The sequence below is a fragment of the Rhodnius prolixus genome, unplaced genomic scaffold, assembly GCF_049639745.1.
Source record: "Rhodnius prolixus isolate KJV_2025 unplaced genomic scaffold, Rpr scaffold_4, whole genome shotgun sequence".
NCBI lineage: Eukaryota > Metazoa > Arthropoda > Insecta > Hemiptera > Reduviidae > Rhodnius > Rhodnius prolixus.
This window is the reverse complement of record NW_027411614.1, coordinates 34,354,471-34,371,342: the sequence shown is the minus strand read 5'-3', so window position 1 is coordinate 34,371,342 and position 16,872 is coordinate 34,354,471. Positions and strand designations below refer to the sequence as shown.

The 16,872-nt window shown below is 36.1% G+C and overlaps 1 protein-coding gene across 2 annotated transcripts in view; it reads left to right on the top strand.

Moving 5' to 3' along the window:
* LOC141456351 (uncharacterized) overlaps nt 1–16,872 on the top strand; it is a 339,891-nt gene that overhangs the window by 52,245 nt on the left and 270,774 nt on the right. The window lies entirely within an intron of this gene.

Below are 16,872 nucleotides of genomic sequence, written 5' to 3'. Positions count from 1 at the left end.
TCCATTCTGAAAATTAGCTCACCAGTGATTGCTACATTTAATGGTACATCAGTTGGTTCCTTTCTCTTGAAGACTACGGCTGAATACCGTGTGGGACGATTGCCCTTAATTCTCAAATATTATTTATTTATTTTTATTACTATTTTATATTTTGTTATAGATTACCCGAATTATATGTTACAGGTAAGTACGTGGGTGTATTACCAAAAAAATTAAAACGAGCAATTGCAGCAGGACGTCGTGACATTGCCTTTGGCTATGGCTGTGGATCCGACTGGTCAATTTCTCTAACGAAAGAGCCATTTTCCTGTGAGTTCATTTACTTGTTCGGAAAAAATTAAATCCATATTTTTATTTTTATTGAATCGTTTCCAACAACAATTCTGCATTTTCAACCTTAAACTAACTTGCTTAATTATATTTAGAATTAATATTGCATGTTAATTATATCTCTACTGTATACATATATGTTAGAAGTATTCTTCTTTCTTCTTCCTCTGGCTCGACGGTCCTCCAAGGACTTTGGCCTCCTGTAACACCTTTCCCCACTCCTCTCTCACCAAGGCAATTCTGCTCCATGTCCTCGCTCTCAGACTCCTAACATCTTCCTCTACATCATCCAGCCACCTAATCCTTGGTATTCCTCTTTTTCTCGCCCTCCCTGGGTGTACATTCATTATCTTCCTGGAAAATCGGGAATCTTCCATTCTTACTAAATGGCTTAGCCATCTCAATCTTCCCCCTCTTAATCAAACCTACCAAATCCTGCTCCTGGTACAGCTCTCTTATTTCTCTGTTTTTCTTAATTCTGTACCTTTCCTCTTCTTTCACGGGGCCAAAAAGTTTCCTCAGAATCTTCTTCTCTCAGGCATTAAGCAATTTTTCATCCTCTATGTTAGAAGTATATTAACAAAAAAAAAATGGTAGTGCGTTTTAAAATAATCTCTTAGATATTTCTCTAAAAATGGTTAGAATCAGGCGTTTTGGATTGTATGAATCTTTAGACTTGTGGTCAACTTAATAAAAAAAAACTTTACAAAATCATAAATATATATGTTTCTTGTATTGTGATAATATTAGTGAGACCAGATACAGGTATAAAACTTTACTAGAATTTAGTTCACATAAGGGAAAAATGATAAAGTTATTTAGGCAGTTATTAACGGAACGCAACTTGTAATTTGTTAAATTACTAACCCTATTCATGTTCTACGCGTGAGCTGTAATTCGATATCATTTAATCGTAAAAACAATCTTACGATTTTTCTTTTTTGTATCACAATGAATAACATTACCGTCTTGGCTTCTGGTAACATATTATTTCTTCCCTCTATAACTTTTTTTAAAAGTAGAAAGTTGGCACCCAATAAAAGTGGGATCTCTATTGGTAAAATAATGATTACATTACCCAAAAAAACAAAATAATAAAAACCAGCAATTGTAGGAGGTCGCCGTGTCCATTGCCTTTGGGTGTAGCTGAGATGGTGTTAGTTTATAAATTACTAATAATTCTTTTAGGATAATGTGCCAAATAGTAATTGATCTGAGTTATTTGCTTTCTAAGAAAGTTATTCTAAGAAGCTTTACGTCCAGCTACCGATCATGGATGGAGCTGGAAAGCCTTAGATTTATGATATAGCTAATTATTTACTGGAATCTCAAGCTCAGTACCGCAATACTGACATTGCGGTCTGCGCCTCTAACCGCTCGGCCTGTGTGGTGCCTTATTTGCTTTTTTTAACGTTATTTAATTACATACCTAAATTTGTTTTCTCTTAGTATACTAAGAGTAAAAGTATACTTTACAATTAATCTAGCCTTATATAATCAACTAAAAACGATTAGTTATTTTTGTTTATTAAATGTAATTGAATTATTATTGTAATATTCTAATAAATACTTAATACAATAACGAATGGGAGATGTGGCAAACTAGTTCTAAATAATTTAATGTATTTAGCTTTAGGTTATCTGCCTTGTACTCCTAGTTGGCTGATTAACATATATATCCCTGAGGCGGCGAGTTGCGGCAGTGGGGAAATCCACTTAGTGCCAACTATTAATGGTCGGAGGCGGCACAATCTCCAGAGGAATAGCGCGACTGAGCTCCACGGTTGCTCCTTCTTGTGTCGTACGGTCTTTCAGCTAACTAAATTCTACTTAATTCTCATTTACCTTCCTCTATCTTCTCCCTCTCCTCTGCTAACCATTACTTCCGCCCTCTCTCTCATTCTCTTACACCCACAAAATAGGCGGACATGGAGATCACACTGTCTTTCCGAATATTTTCAAAATGGTGAGAGCAAAAATTTGTTTTCGATTTAATGGAGTGATCCTGGAAATGATAAGAATTGAAATTCATTTTCAAGGATATCAAGGAATGAAGGAAATTTATTCTTTTACCCAAAAGATCTCATGCATTTTTTTTTTTTATTTCTTGGAAAGCCGCCTCAGCGATGCATTTAGAAAATTCCTCGCAATCCGGCCTCTAGAAACATTTTTCTGAAATGGGTTTACAGAAGATTGAAATTATTTTTGGCCCTGGGCAGTTTTCCAAAATAAATTAACATTTATTTAGCCACTCAGACTTTCTTACTGTTCGCACCATTTTGAAGACAAATTGTGGAATCCACAAATGTGTCTCGTAATTTTTTATTAATCGTAAAAAAAATACTGATAGATGATGTCATACGGTAATGGATGAAAGATTGTAAACCGGTCAGTAATATAATAAATATGCCTGCTAGAACTACGTGACTCCAAAATGACTGTGACCAACAAACTCCTCCTCTACAAAGTAGTCATTAGGCGCCGATGTTGCTCTACGCCTGCTCCACCTGGAGCCTGACTTGTAGTAAGTAACATCAAGCAACACCAGGACAACGCAAAACAAAATTCTGGAGACTAGCAACAGACTCTCCACGATGCACCAGAATTGACTCAATCCACGAGACTGCGTCCATTATTCCCGTACATTTCTTTATCCAAAATCATCTGCTGAAACTCCTTTCCATCCTAGACTGCCACCCTAATCCACTCTGCGGCGACATAGCCTCCTACAGATCCTTGTTCAACACAGAAGACTTAAACATATCCTACTCTAACTCTCTACACTAGCTGCAGGTTTTTCCTCTCCTTTTTTCCCTGCATTCCAATCCTCCTCACCTAACTTTCTCTTTCTTCACTAGATAAGAAGGTTAAAATGTATAATACATTACATTTAAACTTCTGTATTTATTTTATGTATATATTTATTGTAATAAATATTCTATTCTTTTCTATCTGCTAGAACGGATAAAATCAACAATATTACACCAAAATTCTTCATACTTTCATTGCAAACGATATTTCTCTCGTAAGTCCTAATCGATAGTTACAATAGTCTTGCCAAACTATTAGCCAAATCCAAGCTGGCAAGAAAATAATCACTTTTCACACTATTCCTATAAATATATGCATAACACATACACATGTTTGCACATTTTTAATAATAATTAACAAAGTCAAAAAAAAAAGATAAGTTTTTTTAATTTATTTATTGCGATATTCAAAGACTAGGGCTTACTAAGCCGTTATTACCTATGCATTTCAACTAAGTGTTCGCTAAACCATGTTAATGTCTAGCCAAGAGCTAAATCGACTCTTTTCGTGACCTGAATATACCAGCATGCTATTTTATAATTCCTTCTCCTTGTCTAATTGAGATGTCTTTATATTTTAAATAAAAAAATGTTAAAACTAGGAACTAGGAAAATCATTAAATTACAAAAGAGAAAAAGGGCGTGTAATATGTAAGTGCACACAGTACTTACTAAGTTGTATGCTAAACGCTTCTAGTTGGCGAAGTACGTTACTTTTACACTTTCTGTTTTCTTAATTAAATATTTCTTTTCAAAGAAATAAAATTAAATTGTAAATTTATTCGTGTTATTTTTGAAATCATATCCAATTAGTGGTGCTTTAAAAAGGTTATTTGAATTTCCATAGGCGGTGAGTTCTGCTTTTTTATTTTATGAATAAGCAGTTTCGTTTAAGGAAAAATATTTATAATTACAAAGAAATATGAAAAAATATACTTAATTAACCAGCATCAAACAAAAATTGAAAAGTGTACGAAGAGTAGAAACCTTCATGTAATCAGGGACTAAGGAAATTTCAAACCAAGTGCAGTCGAGCCTCCTATAAAGGACACTCTCACTAGCGACCACCTCCATTTACGGACAGTTTTAGGATTTCCCCTTTTTAACCCTATACACTTTCTACATAAAAGAACCTCCGTTTAACAAACACTCCTACATAACGACCGCGGAAATTGATTTTGGGGAACGGATTATATGTTTCACCTCCCACCAACGACCATCTTATTACCTTATTATTAAAAGTTCGTTTTGACGCGGTGATCAAAATAATTATCCCCTGTCAAATTTCTATTTTTTCCTGGTTTTTCCTAAAGTTTCCTATATAAGCTCCATACATCTTGTACCATTTTAATCATTTTTCAATATTACTTTGGACGAACAATATTATTTTTTCCGATATGTCTCTCAAACGAAAGTGGTTAACACTAGAAAAGAAAATAAATGTGTTGGAAGATTTTGCAAAAACCAAAGCGAGCCATCGTCAACTTGCCGAAAGGTTTGTTCTATTTTTCTAATAATAGATGATAGCATGATGATAATTTTACCATAAATTATTATTGTTATGAATAAATGTGATGATTATTATAAAAATTATTAAATAAGTCAATAATATGTAGTTTTTTGATAATTTTTTTGGATAATTAAGAAAATTTTGATGATTAAACAATAATAACAAATAAGTATAACAAATAATAAACAATTTTTAAGGCCCACGGTAGCCGAGCGGTTAGAGGCGAGACCTGCAAAGCTAATATGTACTGTGGTACTGGGTTCGATTCCCTGTCTTAGGCCTTGGATTTTATTTAATGGTTTATAAAAGAAATTTACAGTAAAGTATGTTTGCTAGTCGCCTCCGTCCACGACACCTAATTGGTAGTTGGACGTTAAGCCCCGCCTGAAAAAATAGGCGATTACTTTACTTACTTTTACTAATAGATAATTTTTAAATAGATGTTTGGAAAAGAACCATATTTTTTCAATTTGAAACTTGCCTAACTCCTTCTAAGACCACCTCCAAACAGCGGCCACTTTGCTTTCCCCCGCCAGTGTCCGTTATTGAGAGGCTCGACTGTATTGTGTTACGTATACATATCGTAGGTTTCCTTTTTGTACAATACCTTTGCATTGTTCAGTTGCTACACATTTTATAGCACCCTCTCCGTGTAAAGATATCTGATAAATTTCCTTTCAAGAAACAGGTCTGCTAGGAAAATCTGTTTTATAATTGGTAGGTTAATCCAGTACCACAACTCCTCGGCCGTTCTGCTCTTTCTTTCTAAGCTACTGCTTATCTCTTAAGCCAATATTAGCTGAAAATCTTTTTAAGTCACAAACTTGAAAATATGAACTTTGAACAATATTTGTATTGATAAATGAAGCAGTGTACGGTAAGCGTGCTTAAGGCGCTTAGCTTCTGCGCTTTTTGCTAGATCAGGGATCCCAAAATAAATATTTATTTTAATATAAGCTCAATTAAAAAAATTAAACCTGCTTGGAACTCTTATGATAAAATATAGAATTTGAATACCCTATCTTCTTATGCTTTTCAAATGATGGTGAAAATAGATTCTAAACAATCAGAAAAAATTTGTAAAAACAACTATTCGAGGACAATAGCATGCAATGCAGAAAACTAGAGTTGATATAAAAGGTGCAAAAATTATAAACGTAACAAGGAAATAGAGGCAGAATATCATGACATAATGATCCATTAGCCTAATCTGATTGGTCCATTAACTATGCATGTCATCCCCGCTCTTGTTGCTAATCATTTCATGTTGTACCCATCTCATCTGTAGCCTCTCTTCCATTAGCGTTCCTAAAATTCCGCAATTTCTCCTACCATTTTCCTGTCGCAAATTTGAAGTCCCTTATCAGAGCCATTATCTAGCGTTTGAATAAACTAGTACCTAACCAGTTTAGTTCAATATTCTATTTTTTTTTTTTTTTTTAATTTTCATTTAGAAATTTACAGCTATTCAAAAAGTATTAACTAACGTGTAATGTGCGTATGCCGCGATGTTTCCAGTGAAGGAATTTAAACTTCACATTACTGGTTGGAAGTGTCCCTCAAAGAAAGGTGGTCACGAGACAAGCGGCATTCTAAAGAAGATTTTTTGGGTTTGTTGGATGAGGAGAGTCTGTTACTGAGCGGGTTGGAATAGATGAATGCGAAGTTATGTTATTTTTATAGTGGTTTATTATAAAGTTTTTGTACAAAAAAAAAGAATGTTGAGATCTGCACGTAGGGTTCAACTATACATAGAACGGGGCGTGGCTATTCTCCTAATAACTGTCGCCTGGAATGAATGTACACCATAAGATGTTAGTTTAGCCTCAAACCTCGCATTCGTTCGTCCAATGGGGGGTTTAAAAGCGTATTATTAACTCCCAGGAGCTTCGAGAAGCACTTTGATACTCTCGGAAGAGTAATTCTCTTAGGATCAGTTTCTTCTCACAGCCTGGCGATGGTCATTCTTTCTCATTATCTATCTGATATTATTATTTATTTTTTTATAAGGAATTTTGGTTAGAACCACTTCCATTCTAAACCGCAATTTAGTATTACTCTCTCTTCTGTGACATCCTTTATCATTTCTTTCAGTCGTACAAAGAGGCAAGCTCCCTCTTGGCCCTGTAGCGACAGGTAGATACGTTTAACCAACGCTTAAAGATCCTTCAACGAAGTAGGACCAGAGGAATTAGAGAAAGCACCCATTAACCGTCTCAGGTAAACCGCGTACATGTAGACTCTTAGATGTTTGTTGTTCACTGTTATATCGTGTGACTCTTGCCACTCAGCTCATAACCGCAGTTATTTGATGTGTTTGTAAAAAAAACATTACCACAACGAGACCGACCACAACTTGTTGAAATCAATTGGCCCGTAACTTGGCGCCAGCGCTTGTAGTTCAGAATTGTGTTAAAAGCTGCATGACTAATTGCATGCCTGGCGGACACTCTGTAGGTACTGTTTTTGTCCTGTTGACTGAGAGGCCGCGATGGTAACGGTATCCTGGGTCCTCCAAGTATTTCTATAAAGAAGAAAGGAAATTGTAGGTGTAGGAAGGATAAAAGAGCTCTCACTACTACATTTTAGCCAGGAGTGTATCTGGTAGACCAAAATTTGATAGACTATAGTGGGCTATATCCCTAATCAACATGTACGAGGGGGTACCCAAAAAAAACCGGAATTATTTTTTAAAAGCTATTTATTTACAAATTTTTTACAGAACAACCTTATCCCCTTCAAAATACTCTCCATTACAACTAATACATTTGTCCCACCGGTGCTTCCACTGTTCGAAACATTTTTTGTAGTCATCTTTAGAAATGGCTGACAGCTCCTTCTTCGTTTTTTTCTTGACCTCTTCAATGTTGTCAAATCGGTGACCTTTCATGCCCTTTTTCATGCGTGGAAATAAGAAAAAGTCGCACGGAGCCAGGTCAGGCGAGTAAGGTGCGTGGGGCAGCGGAACCATGCCATTTTTAGCCAAAAACTGTGTAACAGAGATGGCTGTGTGTGCAGGTGCATTGTCGTGGTGGAAGAACCAGTCTCCTGTTTGCCACAAATCGGGTCTTTTTTGGCGAACACTATTGCGCAATCTTTTCAAAACTTCCAAATACAAGGTTTGATTGACGGTCTGACCTGGGGGGACAAACTCTGAATGGACTACGCCTTTGGCATCAAAAAAGCAAATCAGCATTGTTTTGATGTTTGACTTGACTTGACGACATTTCGGGGTGAAGATGACGTCTTCCATTGGCTCGACTGTTGCTTTGTTTCTGGGTCATAACCATAGCACCATGACTCATCACCAGTAATGACCTTTGACAGAAAGTCTGGATCAGTTTCAAGCTGTTGTTTCAAAGCACGACATGTTCTTTTTGATTGTCAGTCAGAACTCGAGGAACAAACTTGGCAGCAACCCTTTTCATCCCCAAATCTTCCGTTAAAATTCGCTGAACCGAGCTCCAAGATAACCCACTACTCTCTGACAGTTGATCAATTGTCTGTCGACGGTCTGTGAACACCAGCTCTCGAATTTTTTCAACATTTTCGTCGATTCGGGCAGTTGATGGACGTCCAGAACGAGGTTTGTCATCAATCGACATGTCGCCATTTTTAAACCGAGTAAACCACTCGTATACTTGAGTTTTTCCCATAGCGTCATCTTTGTAAGCTGTTTTCAACATTAAAACACTTTCAGCAGCATTTTTGCCGAGTAGAAAACAAAATTTCAGAGCTGCACGTTGTTCACTTAAACTTGCCATCATAAAAAACGAAAAAAGAACAAAACAGCGCTGGTAAAAACAATCACTGCAGATGAACAGAACAAGCCAGGCAGACAACACAGGCAGGACTGAACTGGCAAGGAATTGCGCTATACACGTCTAGCGGCAGAAATGCGTACTACATAAGCTCCATGCGCGGCAACGCAATTCCGGTTATTTTTGGGTACCCCCTCGTAATCTGTAAAAATGTGTTTTACACCAATCAAACGGATGCATATTTTAACTTCATTACAAACCGCTTGGTTACCAGAAGAATTTTCTTCGGAAAAGGCAGATTTATTTCTTTGCTTAGTGTTACATGTTACTTATACTTAGGCTTACCATAATTACAAAGAGCCAAACCGTGACGCAGAGGAGGAAGAAGCTCATTTTCGTTTTGCTTTTCGCTTAATTTGTGTTTTTCATATTTGAAATGCAATCAAAATTATTAAGAACTGAAAACATATTAATAAATGGCGCGCGGGGGAACGATCGGCCGGGGTGTCGGTGTTGTTCAAGTTTGACCGGGATCTCAAACAGGGACCATCCCGGTCAAACCGGGACGTATGGTAAGCCTACTTATACTTACATCTGTAGCTTTTGTTTTGAATATTTTTTCAATGAATATTGGTTTTGGGGGGAGGTTATGTTAAAAGGTTAGGAAGATGTATTAGTTGTTTGCAAAATTATTCGCTGTAAGAAGATTCGAAGAACAACTTAAGAAATATGGTTTTCATCAAGGAACAGTTTATTGTTTTTTTTCAGTGAAATTCCAGCTCTAGTTCGTTTAGTGTTAATGTAGCTTAACGAATAGGTCTGAACCTGGCAATGAATCGAAATGAGTCTTGGCTTAATGTCGTCAAATATTAATATAATATTGCATGAATGGCTTATAATAAAATTCTTTGAATGAAGGGAAATTTAAATGATTAAAGAAGATGGATAACATTTCAAATTTCACATTGTATGAAGAGATTGATGGATGGCCTTAAAGTAACGTTTTTGGCAGAAATAGTGGTTAGAGTAGAGTTATATCAGAGAAATTGCATTACGTTCTCGAGATTCGTGTTACGTGGGTTTTACGAGAGTGCAAACGTACCGGCAGAATGGGTACCAGCATTACGGCTTTGGCCAAAACCACAATGAGATAGAGAGAAAGAAATATCAGCCAAACTGTTTCATATTTAAATTTCAATTCTCTGAACTCACATTCTCTCTCTTACCGCTAAAAGCATAACTCGTTGATTTTCTCCGAGAGGAAACGTTTTTATTTTGAGAATTTAGAATTAATGAAAAGTAGCGATTAAAATTACTTTTTACTTAATTAAAAGCCCAGTTTTTCAATGGAACTTATCATTCCTATTTTCCATTAAATGGGTTTGTAATGAAATGGTTTATTGTTGTACGAAGTTTATTAAATTACTATATTTAATTTAGTGGACTTAATAATAACAATTTGTTCGAATATTGTTATGTGTTTTTTAAAATTTCTGTTATAACAGACAGTTAAAAAAGAGTTGGAACATAACAAAATTTGACATAAATAAAATACAATTATTAGATGTATCCTAAGAAAAATTTAAACCAAATGCAAAAATCTACTAATATATAAAAATATAGTAAAGAAATTTTATTACCAAAATGAAAATAATAATTTTGTTTTGTTCTTAAAGATATATTATGTTTATTGCTTTTTGTATAAAAAATACATATACATCAGGCAAAGTGTGATCAGAGTAATCTACAATTACATGATGCGAAAAAACGGCCGGGCATAGCCGATGCAACGAAACCGTACGGACAATGGAAGAAAGAAATTCGCCAGTGCTGACCATCTCGGGAATTTTAGTTGCTGGAAAGGTCTAGGATAGGAGATCACGAGGCCAACTTCGTTTTAGACGTCATGGGGGATTATCAGGATGGGATGATGAGGAAAGAGTTTGAGCTGTTGAATTGGGATGGCAGGATAGGCTTTTGCGGAAATTCGAGGAATTCTGAATGGATAGATTCGGTGACAAAAGGGGTATTTAGGTCTTTTTGAAGGATGAGGTTATAGGCGTAATAGGGAGTATTAACGATACGGCGGAGGACTATTTATTGGAAGGATTGGATGTGGGAGATATTGATAGGTTTAGTTGACCCCACAGCTCTGATCCTTAAGTCCAGATGGGTTGAAGTAACGTCTTGGTGAGGGTTAGTTTGTTAGATGTGTTTAGTTTAGTTTTAAGTCCGTTCATGCGTCTTAGTTGTCCGTACCTTTTGTTTAGTCTTTTGAGTCTTGTGTGTGGGTTCCATATGAGTCTACCCAGGTAGCGTATTACGTTCGAGATAGGGACGGGATTATTGAGTAAGTAAACATTGCGGCACGTTTGACGTCTGAGCGTGAAAGTTACGTGGTGGACGCTTTTAATTAATTTTTATGCGTCAATGGGTGCACCAGCTATCTATTAGGTTGCGGTGCTCTTCAAGGAATTTGGAGTTTTTGGATGGTTCTGTGTGGGTAGAGAGGAGGATCGCAGTATCCTCAGCATAGTTAGTGATTAAGGTGTTTTTGGGTGAGTAATAATCACTAATAATGTGAATCTTCTTCTTCTTCTTCTTCTTAACTGGCGCTACAACTCATGCAGAGTCTTGGCCTCCTCAAGACGTGCCCGCCAGGCGTCTCTTTGCTGCGCCAGTTTCGGAATCCTAACATAGATGCAGCATCCTTTGCCACACTATCCTCCCAGCGCAGCTTTGGTGCCTACCCTCCTGGATCCTTGCATGCTTCCTTCCAGCACTTTCTTAGGAATCTCATCTTCACTCATCCTAGCTATGTGTCCTGCCCATCGCAGTCTACCAAGCTTTATCACTTTTACTATATCAGGATCCGTGAAGAGAGTGTACAATTCCTGATTTTTCCTAATTCTCCAATTCGGTCCGTCGCGTGTAGGACCATAGATTCTACGGAGCACCTTCCGTTCAAAAAGTGAAAGGGCCCGTTCATCTGCCTTGGTCATCGCCCACGCTTCAAAACCATAACTCAGCACTGGTCGGATGAAGGTTTTGTAAAGAAGGGCTTTTGTGTCCCGAGAGATGAGTTTACTTTTTACATGCTTTACTAAGCCAAAGTAACATTTGTTAGCGGCCATGACCCTCTTTTTTATTTCTGAACCCACTTGGTTCTCACTGTTTACCAGTGACCCAAGATAAGTAAACTCATCAACCTTCTCAAATTTGTAATGTGTGATGCTCAAGTGCTGCACTTGGGCGGTGGAGCCACCATGCTCGCTCATTGGGACAGTACACTATACCCTTACACAAGCACACCCTACGCTATAGACAAGGTCATGGACAGTACACAACCTAGGGCCACCGTCCCTAGGAAACCACCCCGGACGGGGGAGTCGGTTCGAAGGCTCTAAGGTAGCAGCCCTACCATCGAACTCGGATGCTGTGGGCCGATAACCCTCACATCCTAAATTACTTTATCATGAAACCTCAAAATGAAATAGCCGGATCGATCTCAAGGAAACGACTTGGCCGTCAAAAGGATTTAAATTTCGGATATTGGAATAATGTGAATAATAATCAATTATTTTCCTAGAAGCTTCTTACAATTCACTGCCCGGTGATGGACAGTGATGTCTGTAACGAGAGAACACTGTCCGGAGGCCGTAAGTGCACTGAATAAAGCTCCAGGCGCCAATAACCTCAGATGTTGATGCGCCTTAAATCATTAAAAGTAAAGCTTCAATGATTCAATATAAAAGATAATGTCACCGGTTTATAACGTTAATTTTCTAATTTATTTTGGTTTATTTGTTTAACTGTTAGGAGTTCTTCTCGGAGAGGGGATGAGAAGGACTTTACTCCCTTCCATGAGTACCATTTCAGTATACGTAACTTACAGCTATGAATCTTATTATTTGAGTAGTGGAGTATGTTTTTTAATTTTCAGAACCAAATTGATCAAGTATTACTCACATGAACAAAAAATAATATTTAGTACGATAGAATATTCGAGAAACAAAACAAAAAGGTAGCGAACAAAGAACGGTACCGAACCAAAAACTGAACTGTTCTGTTCGCCAGCAATGTTCAAAATATCATTATTATGCCACAATATTCAGATGAGTTATCATACTTAGAGTTAATGTGGATTTTTTGTTTCTCTTTGGCTCCTCTAAGTAGAATATGTTAAAGATAGAATTAATATGACAAACAATACCAGCTCTTGGTTAAGCGTTGCAAGAGAACCTGCCTGAAAAAGTAGTGAGCTAAGTAACGTTAAGTTCAGCATTAGTAGCACATGTGTGCATTGACAGCTGACTAAACAGTAATTTAGTATTGCCCTCTCTTCTGTAACATCCTTTATATATATATAGTTCTTTTCTTTATCCTGTATCATTAATTTATTATTGATCTCGTAGGACGCCAGTAGTTCTGGGGTGAACGACTCCAGTGAAGGCCACCTCTTTATATCTGCTATTAAACCCTTAATTACTTGATGTTCTGATATCCGTTAAACAAACATCCACTATTTCAACTAATTACTACTTGCCATGGTTATTGAGCTTTATCTTAGTCCCATAAATCAGTCTTTTTTCTAGCACTTACTGACAATGAGGATGTCAACCTCACTCCAGACCAACCTGAACCATGTAATTGAAACCTATAATTGAAGTAAAAATAAATAAATGAAAACAAATTAAAGCACCTTAACCCGATTTAGAACCTTAGAATCGCTGAAAACTTACAGAATCGTCAGTTTATGCGGCTATTCTCCGCTCGAAATGCTAACACACGATTCTACCTACCGTCCCAGACAACTTCATTTAATTGGTCGGACTGTTCTAATGGTTTTTCTAAATATTTAATATTATAAAATTCAAATTTTCTAATACTTATGTAACTGGAGTACGTATCACAACACCACTGGAGATGTTAGTGATGAACAAAACAAATCTGCTTTTAGATTCATGGGATTTTAATTCACGTTTCAATATGATTCCTAAACTCTTCCACCGATTCTTAGTTAGTTTTTAATTTTTCCAAATCATTCAAAAGATTTGTAAAATATAAAGTTTTAGATAAAAATGGAAATCAGTTAACAACAAAATTGAATTTAGACGCCACGGTAGCCGAGCGGTTAAGAGGCGAGACCTGCAAAGATAATATGCATTGTGGTACTGGGTTCGATTCCCGGTCTTGGCCTTGGATTTTATTTAATGGTTAATCAAAGGAGTTTTTACAGTAAAGTATGTTTACTAGTCGCCTCCGTCCACGACACCTAATTGGTAGTTGGACGTTAAGCCCGCCTGAAAAAATAAGCAATTACTTTACTTTTTTACTTTTACAAAATTGAATTTCTTGACTACACAAAAGAGTTAATCAACAATTAGAAATTTATTATTATATTATTATTATTTAATACACAATGCCGATGATGATCTTCAGTTCTCAAGGAAGCCATTGACGATTCAGTCAACCTGGTGGATTTTCAGGTAGTGGCGAGTGACTTAAGAAAGGATTAGAGCAAGTAAAAAGTGCAGTTTGGAATTTTTGATATTTAGTCTTGGCGAGTTGGTGTACGAAGGGAATGTTGAGGTCGTAGTGAAAAGTGAGGTTAGTTACGTAGAATGGAGCATCAACTATCTGTCGCAGTAGTTTTGATTGAAATGTCTGTACAGTCCGTATGTTTGTAGGTTTGGCTGAACCTCACAGCTCTAGTCCCGTAGGTCCACATCATTTTGAGGACAGTATTGTACATTAAACGTTGATTATCAATCGTAGATCTACTGGCAAGAAATGTTAATATGAATTTAGATAAAAATGAATGATTTTCAAGAAAATCTCAGCAAATGTGAAAAAGCCGCTCTGTAAGTGGCAATTCTGGCAGAGGCGTTTTCTGCATCTTTTGTAAGCATTGAGGCCATACATCACACTGAAAATGCACATTAGAAAAAAAGACTTCTTCAATCCCTCTCCCAAAGAACCTTTTTTAGAATTTTCTAGGGAAAATGTATCAAACAAAAGTTAAAAAAAGAAAAGAAAATTAGTTGCTTAAAGAGACAATTTTGATTGGTTAATTTTGTCCACAGCTCAGTTCATTGAGTGTAACAGTGGAACGGAAAAATCTAAGTATCCAAGTTTCTGCGATTTTCCATTTTTAAGATGCCTGATAACACACTAAGCAGAAATTTTAGAGCTGTTGATTTGTTTGTTCACGAACATTTTAAAATTTACAGAGATCAGTGAAAAAATAAATTATTTTCAATACTGTTAAGATCTTTGTTTAACTGTACAAATGCAGATTCTGTCTCGAAGCCTTTAAAAAAAAAACAGCTTTTCAAGTTTTACTTATTTATTTCTTTACATATAATTGATGTGTGGTGGTTCAATAAGATAACAAGTTTGGAAAGAAAATATTGAGGAGATGTTTGCTAGCTATAGACCAAGTTTGGTGGCTACAATGGCTAGGAAATGGTTTGTCCAACCACTCACAACGATTGAATTGAACGTTCACTGGTGGATGTATTTTGTTATTTATGTACATAGTAATGTTTGGTAATATAAAACTGCTCGACGATGATATATAGTATTTGACATACTTAGTATAGTATATAAATATGTGTATAGGAAAAGTATTGGCAGTACATTACTTATGTATGTAGTAGATATATCAAAGTAGTTCGCCATACTCCTATACCCTACATCACTTGCGCTCTCTAGTGGGTTTGTGTTAGTAGTAGCCATCTGCTTCTGACACCAGTTTTTTTTTTTGTGAGGTGGCACGTTTCAGCAGTATACAATGAGATAAGCTCCCAGTAGCTCCTTCTTTCTCATGGTCGATGAAAGAGTACTAGAGGTTGTTTGGTCGGAGTTGATCGGTTGCCTTCCCTATCACACAGATTTCTTCACTATGCTACCTATATAAGAAAACTTTATAACCCTACACACTTTGTTTGTTCACTAAATCTTATTCAACATTTACTTCCTGGGATAATCCAATAATTTTTGTCTAAGAAGTTTTTCTAAATATATTTTTTGTGTTTTTTTTGGTTTATGTGAAACAGTTTGTGTGCTATTTATACCCGTCTTTTTTTTTAACAGTTTTGTAGAGAAATAACGCTGGCCTCTGTAATGTCAAGAAAAGAATATATAAATTTCAAAGCATTTGTTAATTTACAATAGAAAAAGCAAAATGGCTGAGGCTCAGCTAGTTAAAGACAAGGACAGATAATTTTAATGGAGGCCTTACATAAATAGAACTAACTGCTCCCCCCATTCGATGTATAGCGTCGAGACCCCCCAAAAGGCCCATCTACATAAAATTCCGAATCAACTGACACCTCATTCATGAAAATCGGTTCGCGCGTTTAGGCGCTACGTTGTTTACAAAACAAGGTACAAGAACAAGAACATTTTCAGAAAATGCCGTTTTCTTTTTTTCCAATTTTCGACAATTTTCTCGAAATCTATGAAATCTTGGTTATTGCAAAAAATTATCGTAATAAAGGAGGATTTTCCCTGATATTATAAAGAAAATTTGGGAATTTTGTATTTTATAGAACAAGTTAAAATAATGGTCAAAGTTGAGTGTTTTTGAACGTTACGCTTTTTCGTACATTTTTTGACAGTTTTAATTATAACCAGCCTGTAGCTTTCTAATCTCTCTTTATTGAATTAAAGAAAAAAGTTGTTCATCTATAAAGAAGTAGTTCGACAATTCAGCCATGCACTCAACTATTAATCCCCGTTTAGCTAATGTTCTTTTAATCTTAAATTCTGTAGTTAGTTCTCCCTAGTTAATTATGCCAATTCATCTTTAGTTTTATGCTACTGTTTATGCAAGTTCATTCAACAACTACATTAATACTGAATTCTGTCTTTACTTCTGCTAGCCATCTTCTAGTCAATTCTTTGCGAAATACCGCTCGGTTAAAAGAAGATACTTCGTGAAATCAATCAACGACAATTTACCTGTAAATCTTCTATTTCATTTATAACACCGCCTAGATGCTATTGAAAATTACTTATTTTCTGATCTAAATTCTGTATTTTCCTATCAATATCATCTTTTATTTCATTTAATTTGTGTATGATTTCCTTAAACCCCGAAAACATTTTATAAATATAATACTACTTCCTCCATTGAAATCATTAATAGCTGTTGGTGTCATGGTAGAGTTTGAAAATATAGAGCTCCTAATACTGTCGGCATATCTGTCACCATCTCTCAGACTTGACTGTAGAGATTTGCGTATGCTTTTTGATTTGCACAAGCATGTAATATTGGTGGGTGATTTAAATTGTAAACATGATGCTTGGAATTGCTTCACTAATAACCGAAGTGGTAAATGTCTGCTTGAATTCTCTTTTAAATTCGGTATTGGAATTTTAGCACCTGACAAGCCTACCTACTTTCCTGATCGATCAAATGCGCGTCCTAGTGTGCTTGATTTCGCCCTAATAA